We start from the raw sequence: 9,545 nt of genomic DNA, 5'->3' as shown, positions 1-9,545 counted from the left end.
TGTCATGAACTCTAGGCTCAAACAACCTCACCGTCGCTGGCTTTTTTTTTTTTTTTATTGATTTTATTTATTTACCTTATTTTTTATTTTTTATGGTCGAGGCTTCTGGAGGATGACTTTGCATTCGCCTGCTGTGTAGGGTGCTGTGGGCTTGACCGTGGCTATGGTTTGACACTTAGCAATATTTGCAAAGCTGCATCGTTGGGTCCTGTGCCAGGCTGTAGACCCTCAACCTAAAACTGCGCATTTGAGTCCTGGTTGGCTCTGAAGCCCATTCTTGCATACTCTTCAGCTCAGACGCAGCAGGGTCACCTATTTCGGAGGCATGTGCTGCATTGAGAGCACGCTTTCCATTATTCTGCGGCAGTTGATCTGCAGCTGTGACTGGCCGAGGCACTGCTTCCCTAGATCCCAAGGACCCGAGTCCATCGGCAGCTGTCCTGGACCATCATCCCTCCTAAGTAGATTCTGAGCTGTTGGTGCTGCTGCGGGTGATACTGATCATTCTGCTGCTGTTCTCTATGAGCATGAGAGAGGAATGAGCAACGACAATGGTCTTTCTTAACCATATGCGCTTGAGCAATAATCCAAAAGGAAGGGAACTTGCCATGCTGGCTTTCCCCTGTTTCAGTCCTTTCTCAATGAAAATATGGCACAGAAGATGGAGGAGGATGAAGGCATACTGCAGAGATTTTTTTTTTGTTTTTTGTAGCTGAGAAACGATAGTCATAAATGCCCACTTGACTGTGTCACCTCCATACTCAAAGCACAGCGTGTTGCTTTAGGGCTGTGACCAATTGAAGGTCAGTGCCTGTGACCAGATGGGAGCTCTGGGAGGCCACCTGTTGACTGAGAATCTCTTTGTCTCCAAAGAGAAGCAATTGTAGCCCATCTGTTGACTGGGAATTCTCTGTTTCTCCAGAGGGGAGCAACCAACTGTACTCATCAGAGCACTCTTGGCACGGGAAAAACTCGGCTCTGTGGCATAGTTGGGAGCTGCAGCCTGGGTTTCCTGGAGGCTTAAACATGGATGGGCTTGGACTGGGAAATCGTGTTTTTTTCCAAATAACAAATATTCTGTGTCTTTCTTCAGGTGAAAGTCTGGCTCTATTATTTTGGAATCAGGTCTAAAGGGAAAAGATAATTTTGTATTATCAAATCTACTTACTTGATGATATTCCTCTACCCATTCCTTAATGTAGGAGGCTTTTTCTTTTTAAGCCTCTTAAAAGCAGAGTCCCTGACTTGCCTTCGGACATTAAGGCATATAAAAAATAAGACAATCTGTCCTAGAACTGCACATATTATACCAGAGGTCATGCATCATGCATTTCTAGAACCATAACCTCCTTCACTGGAGACAGGGACACCATAGTTTACATGTAAACCTAGGCTGTCAAGAATCTATCTCCAACCTACTTTTGACCTATTTGCAATCTTTTCCTGCTTGCTCACTGAGACCCACTCTGTGCTACAGAAGAGGCTCCCAGCTGTCCCACCTAGATGTGGATTGTTCCTACAACCCTGCTACTTATGCTCTTCCACCAGGAAGAATTAATAATGTATTTTCTGATACCATTTCTGTTGCGTATATGCACATAATTCTTACATACATTGGGTTCAAGGGTCACAAGTAAACAGTGCAATTGTTTCAAGTATTTATTGACCATATATTTGTTGTATGACCCTCTGAGGAGAAGAAACAAACCAATTTTCCTCTACTCTCATACCACAACCATCACAGAAAGACTACTGTGAGCAAATGTGTTTCCCCGCACACAAGGCAAGCAATCAGTTGTGCAGTGCACACCAGCTGGGTATCCTCCAATTCAATTCCAGCACTGCCTACCTGGAAATACTGTCAGATCCCACAGGTGGAGGGCTCAGTCCTGCAAGACTGCCCCTCTTTCAGATGCCAGTTGCAAGTCTGGGCTTTTACAACTTTTGGCTGACTGGCTTCGGGTTGGGGCTCCTGTGACCTCCTTTTTGGGTTTGATTAACTTGCCAGAGCAGCTCACAGAACTCAAGGAATCAAATATGTTTACCAGTTTGTTACAAAGGATATAGATTCATAGGGTGAGATATGGGGGAAGGGATGCAGAGCTTTCATGCCCTCCCTAGACAAGCTACCCTCCAGGAACTTCCACATGTTCAGCTATCTGGAAGCTCCCCAAACCCACTCTTTTTTTTTTTTTTTAATGGAGGCTTCATTGCATAGGCATAATTGATTGAACCATTGACTGCTGGTGATCAACTTAACCATCAGCGCCTTCCCCTCCCCAGAAGTTGGAGGGTGGGGCTGAAAGTCCCAACCCTCTAACCCTTTGGATCTTTCCAGCTCTCATCCTGAAGCTACTAGGGTCTACCAACCATCAGTCAACTCATTAGTGTACAAAAAGACATCACTTTGGAGATTCTAAGTATTTGGAGAATTGCATGCCAGGAAACAGAGCAGAAAACCAATTATATATTTAGAATAACCATAGTTATTTCATCCGATTTATCTAATCTTTATTTTCTCTCCCCTAAAAGAGGATAATAATATTAAAATACCCAGATTATTCAGGCTTTGAGGGAGGCAGAGATGAGAAAATGCTTTTTGTACCCAAGCTATGGTACCTCCAAGAAGCTATGGTTTGAATAGGGGAGAAAATTTTTTTTTTTTTGAGACGGAGTCTCGCTCTGTTGTCCAGACTGGAGTGCAGTGGTGCAATCTTGGCTCACTGTAAGTGCTGCCTCCTGGGCTCACGCCATTCTCCTGCCTCAGCCTCCTGAGTAGCTGGGACTACAGGCTCCTGCCACCACGCCCGGCTAATGTTTTGTATTTTTAGTAGAGATGGGGTTTCACCGTGTTAGCCAGGATGGTCTCAATCTCCTGACCTCATAATCTGCCCACCTCGGCCTCCCAAAGTGCTGGGATTACAGGCATGAGCCATTGTGCCCGGCTGGAGATAATTCTTATAGTTCAGGCAACAGGGTAAGTTCCTTGCATAATCTAATAGGAACCTCTTATTTTTATATTTACATGTCCTGTGCTACTAAGTTCAGAATTGCTTTAGGCTATGAGGAGCACTAAAGCTACAAGGGTCTTTGATCCATACACAGGATAATTGTTTAAAACAAAACCGTGAGTAGGCACAATGAACGAGGCACCTACAACACAGAAAATTACACATATTTTAGAAAAAGCTGAGGTGCAGGAGTGCTATGGTTTAAATGTCCCCACCAAAACTCATGTTGAAATTGTAAACCAAAAATACAATTCTAAGGCTCCCCAACCATCTGAATGGACCCCTCCTCTCAGCCAAGGGCTTTGCAAAGTTAACTGAAAAACTAGTTCAGACCATGATGGCAAATGGGAGCCAGGCAGGCCTCATTATACCCTCCTTTCTTTTGGGATTACTGATAAAACACACTCTTCAAGTATGATAAGAAACATAGACTCTTCAAGTCTGATAAGAAACACAGTCTATTCTCTCTGACGTCTGCCATCTGGTGGCTTCATCAGCATGACACCACTTTGGTCTCCACAATTACTTATGGTAACCCAGACATTCTTTTCTAGTGATAATAACTCTTTCAACCAACTATCAATAAGAAAATCTTTGAATCTGCCTATGACTTGGAAGCCCCTGCTTCCAGTTGTCCTGCCTTTCCAGACCCAACCGACTTACATCTTACATGTATCGACTGATGACTTATGTCTCCCTAAAATGTATAAAACCAAGTTGTGGCCTGACCACCTTGGGCACGTGTCGTCAGGACCTCCTGAAGCTGTGTCATAGGCACATTCTTAACCTTGACAAAACTTTCTACATTAAGATCTGTCTCAGATACTTTTGTTTTATAAAACTTAATCTTCAGCCAGGTGCGGTGACTCACGTCTGTAATCCCAGCACTTTTGGAGGCCGAGGTGGACAGATCACTTGAGGTCAGGAGTTCGAGACCAGCCTGACCAACATGGAGAAACCCTGTCTCTACTATTTGTAAAAATACAAAATTAGCCAGGCATAGTGGCACATGCCTGCAATCCCAGCTACTCAGCAGGCTGAGGCAGGAGAATCGCTTGAACCGGGGAGGCAGAGGTTGTGGTGAGCCGAGATTGTGCCATTGCATTCCAGCCTGGGCAACAAGAGCGAAACTCCATCTCAAAACAAAAAAACAAAAAAACAAAACCTCAATCTTCAATGTGGCAGCACTGAGAGGTGAGGCCTTAAGAGGTGATTGGATCACAAGGACTTTGCTCTCATGAATGGATTAACACATTCATGGTTTAATAGATTAATGGCTTATCATGGGAGTGGTACTGGTGGCTTTACAAGAGTAAGTAAGACCCCTGAGCTAGTACCCTCAGCCACCTTGCCATGTGATACTGTGTACCACCTTGTGGTCCCCACCAGCAAGAAAACTCTCACTAGATGCGGCCCCTTGACCTTGGACTTCTCAGCCTCTATAACTATAAGAAATAAATGTTTTCTTTATATTCACTCAATTTCAGATACTCTGTTCTAAGCAACAGAAAATGGACTAGGAGAGTCACGAATTTGTCAGAGTTATAGAGCCAGTGGGAGGCAGTGCTCATGAGAGTCTAACCAAGAAAAGCAAGTGTCTACTTTCATCTATCACAGTGCCTTCTATGCTCCTGTCCTAGTCATGATTGCCTCCTGATTACAATAGGGGCACTTTCTATAAACACAGGCAGCTCAAAGCAATGCAATGCAATTTAAATTGCCACTTTCCGTGAACTCCCTTTCATAAGCCTGTCCTTTGATGGGCATTGAAAATGATTAATAAGCAATACCAAAATTGAGAAACTCAATGGTCGGAAATTCAGAAATGTAAAAAAAAAAAAAAAAAGGTAATACTATAAGAATGTGTATTTACAGAAAGGACTGTGCCACTGCCAGAGCTTCAGCTGCCTGGCGTTTAAAGTTTTAACTCAGTTGAAGAATCGAGAGATCATGGCGGACAAGAGGCAGGACTAGATTGCGGCTCCCACACAGACAGAGCAGTGTGTGGAGACTCACATGGTGAACTTTTGCTCCAGAACTGTTGCAGGAATAAACCAGGAAAGCTGAGAGAACCCTCTCAAGGAAGTAGATTGCTCCTGAAGGGCCCGGGAGACACCCCAAATACTGTGATGCTCTCTTCAAAATGGGACCTCCTGGCAGGAGGCCAACAAGCACAAAAATAGTACATTAAACAACCAAAACTAAGGACCCTCACAGGGTCCATTTCACCCCCAGCCACCTCCACCAGAGCAGGTGCTGGTATCCACAGCTGAGAGACCTGCAGATGGTTCACATCATGGGACTGTGCAGACAACCTCCAGCACCAGCCCGGAGCCCAGCAGACCTGCTGGGTGGCTAGATCCAGAAAACAGATAACAACAACTACAGCTCGGCTCACAGGAAGCCATATCCCTGGGAAAAGAAAAAGAGTACTACATCAAGGGAACACCCTGTGGGACAAAAGAATCTGAACAGCAGCCTTGAGCCCTAGCACTTCCGTCTGAGATAGCCTACCCAAATGAGAAGGAATCAGAAAAATAATTCTGGTAATATTAAGGGAGGAGATCACCCCTCATATTGTTTTATGCCCAATTTCTGCTCCAAAGAAAAAATAAGTAAAAACTAAAAGGCAGAAATGAAATCCACAAGCAGACAGCCCAGTGCCACACCCTGGGCCTGGTAGTTAAAGATTGACCCCTGACCTAATCGGTTATGTTGTCTACAGATTACAGACATTGTTTAGAAAAGCACTGTGAAAATCCCTGTCCTGTTCTGTTCCGTTCTAATTACCGGTGCTTGCAGCCCCCAGTCATGTACCCCCTGCTTGCTCAGTCTATCATGACCCTCTCACGTGGACCCCCTTAGAGTTGTGAGCCCTTAAAAGGGACAGGAATTGCTCACTCCGGGAGCTCAGTTGTTGGAGACGTGAGTCTTGCCGAATCTCACAGCTGAATAAACCCCTTCCTTCTTTAACTTGGTGTCTGAGGGATTTTGCCTTTGGCTTGTCCTGCTACAATGTGACAAAGCAAGGTTCTTTAACACCCCCCCCAAAAAATCACACTACCTCACCAGCAATGGAGTCAAACCAAAAAGAAATCCATGATTTACCTGAAAAAGAATTCACAAGGTCAGTTATTAAGCTAGTCAAGGAGGCATCAGAAAAGGTGAATTTAAGGAGATGAAAAAACGAATAAAAGGAATAAGGGGAGAAATCTTCAGTGAAATATACAGCATAAATAAAAAACAATAAAAACTTCAGGAAATAACAGATGTACTTAGAGCAATGCAAAATTCTCTGGAAAGCCTCAGTAATAGAATCAAACAAGCAGAAGAAAGAACTTCAGTGCTTCAAGACAAGATTTTTGAATTAATCTCAGCCAACAAAGACAAAGAAAAAAGAATAAGAAAAAATGAACAAAGCCTCCAAGAAGTTTGGGATTATGTTAAATGACCAAACCTAAGAATAATTGGCATTCCTGAGGAAGAAGAGAAATCTAAAAGTTTGAAAGACATATTTGGGGGAATAATCAAGGAAAACTTCCCTGGACTTGCTAGAGACCTAGACATCCACATAGAAGAAACTCAAAGAACATCTGGGAAATTCATCCCAAAAAATAATTGCCTAGGCACATTGTCATCAGGTTCATCTAAAGTTAAGATGAGGAAAGAATCTTAAGAGCCGTAAGACAAAAGCACCAGGAAACCTCTAAAGGAAAACCTATCAGATTAACAGCAGATTTCTCACCAGAAACTCTACAAGCTAGAAGAGATTGGGGCCCTATCTTCAGCCTCCTTAAACAAAACAATTATCAGCAAGCTGGCCCAAACCACCGTCACCTCCACTAACTACAGCAGCATCAACTCATCCACTGCTTCCAAATTTGCCTCACTGCAGTCTGGTTTTCACAATACATACCCACTGTATTTCACATATATACATACATAATAATACTATTTTCCTACGTGATGAAATGCTGTATACTGCTTACTTCTTTATATTTTTCTTTGAGACAGAGTCTCGCTCTGTCACCCAGGCTGGAGTGCAGTGGAAAATACCTGATGTGTTAAGGCAGGAGAATCGCTTGAACCCAGGAGATTCAAGTGAGCCGAGATTCCACCACTGCACCCCTGCCTGGGCTACAGAGTGAGACTCCATCTCAAAAAAAAAAAAAAAAAAATTACCTTGATTGGCATTGGTTTACAATTTCAAAATAATTTTGCACGTATTGTAGGACAGAGCAACTGAATATAAATTGAACCAGGGCATTCACTGTAAGAGAAGGGGTCACAAATGTACAGTAGGAAAGTTGAGAAAGAATCTTGCGTATGCCGGGTGGAGTGGCTCACACCTGTAATCCTGCATTTATGATTTTTTGTTTTGTTTTGTTTTTGAGATAGAGTCTCTCTCTGTCCACCCAAGCTGTAGTGCAATGGTGCAATCATGGGTCATTGCAGCCTTGACCTCCTGGGCTCAGGCGATCTTCCCAGCTCAGCCTCCTGAGGTCAGGAGTTCGAGACCAGCCAGAGCAACATGGTGAAACCCTGTCTCTACTAAAACTACAAAAATTAGCTGGATGTAGTGGTGGGCGCCTGTAATCCCAGCTACTTGGGAGAATTGCTTGAACCTGGGAGATGGAGGTTGCAGTGAGCTGAGATTGCGCCATTGCACTCTGGCCTGGGTGACAAGAGCAAAACTCCGTCTCCAAAAAAAAAAAAAAAGTAAAAAGAAAAGTACATACAAAACACAGAATGAGCCCTTACACGTGACCTTCTCACTCCATCCAGGAGTCATCAATAACAATAAACCTAAGCCTAACCCAGGATGCTTCAAAGAGTGACAAAGCCTCTTCCATACTTTAGATATGAAAGTTCTCACAATATTTCTGAACAAAAGCACAGAATAAAAAACTGCCACATTTGTGAGCTAGGAAAAAAACAATACCTGGGACATTTTTGTTTTTTAAGAGACAAGGCCTCATTCTGTCATCCAGGCTGGAGTGCAGTGGCATGATCATAGCCTACGGCAGCCTCCAACTCTTGGGCTCAGATGATCCTTCCTGCCTCAGGCTCCCAAGTAGCTGGAACCATAGGCGTGCACCACACCTGGCCAATTTTTATTTTTTTCGTAGAAATAGGGTCTTGCTATGTTGCCTAGGCTTGTCTCAAACTTCTGGACTCAAGCTATCCTCCCACCTCTGCCTCCCAAAGTGTTGGAATTACAGGCATGAGCCACCGAATCCAGCCTCAATTGCTCTGCTTTAATAATTATTAATACACAGCCAGTCTTTGTCTGATCTAGAATCCATCCATTTGAACTTCCCCCCAAGAATTTTTACCTTTTAATAAAATTTGATCTGTAGGTATTTTGTCTGCCTAAAACGAAAGAATTTTATAAACAAGAACCATAATTGGGTTTAATTTTTAAATGCCTAGTCCTATCTGAAAGCTGCAGTGTCCAATTGTACCCCGAGTGAATAACACCAGTCAAACTGACTGCCCGCAATCTTCACTATTATAAGGTAAAAGATGAAGCCCTACAAAACCCCAATTTTCATGGAAACAGTCTTCTCACAACAAAGCACATTGAGTTCTCTACCAAAGGCACTCATCTTGGGAAGACATGTAGAATCTCTAGTCCAGGGTCTTTCCAAATGAAAAAATAATCAACTGTAAAGCTGAATTACTTTAAATATACTGAGGTGCCCACCCTAATCACACATCCATCCTAGTCATGCTTTTTTGATTTATTTACAGAACCCACCTTTTCAAATCCTATCTTCTATTCATTGAGATTAGTTTTCTTCTTTAATTCTTCAATACCATATTTTCATCCTCATTTTACAGGTAAGAACCTTTGGTGTAGAATTGTTCAGAGCCCAGGGTCAGGTCTCCGACCCTGGCAGTCTGACAGCTGATTCCATGCCTTTCACCACACACTTATTCTATATAACAGTGATTCTGTACACTCTTGTGAGAACTAAAAATAAAATTCCAAGCCCCCCAAACAACTCAATGAACCGCCCCCCACCCACCTTAGCCAAAGGGACCTCAGAGAAACCTTAAAAACTGAGTTCTGGCCAGGCTTGGTGCTCAGGCCTGTAATCCCAGCACTGTGGGAGTTCTAGGTGGGCGGTCACCTGAGGTCAGGAGTTGGAGACCACCCTGGCCAACATGGCGAAATCCCGTCTCCACAAAAAGTTCAAAAATTAGTCGGGCATGATGGTGGATGCCTGTAATCCCAGTTACTCGGGAGGCTGAGGCAGGAGAATCGCTTCAGCCTGGGAGGCGGAGGTTGAAGTGTGCTGAGATCGCACCACTGCACTCCAGCCTGGGTGACAGAGCAAGACTCTGTCTCAAAAAAAAAAAAAAAAGCAAAAAAGCCCCAAAAAACTGAGTTCCCAGACACATCTCATTATATTTCTCACTTTGTGGTTTAGACACAGCTGACCAGCATTAATATTTAAATGGAAATCATGAGACTGACAAAAGTAACTCTTGCTGGCAATAAAACCAAATTAATAAACAGGACGTAAA

Source organism: Rhinopithecus bieti, unplaced genomic scaffold (genome assembly GCF_001698545.2).
Source record: "Rhinopithecus bieti isolate Rb0 unplaced genomic scaffold, ASM169854v2 scaffold_2574, whole genome shotgun sequence".
Classification (NCBI taxonomy): domain Eukaryota; kingdom Metazoa; phylum Chordata; class Mammalia; order Primates; family Cercopithecidae; genus Rhinopithecus; species Rhinopithecus bieti.
This window is presented reverse-complemented; position numbering follows the sequence as displayed.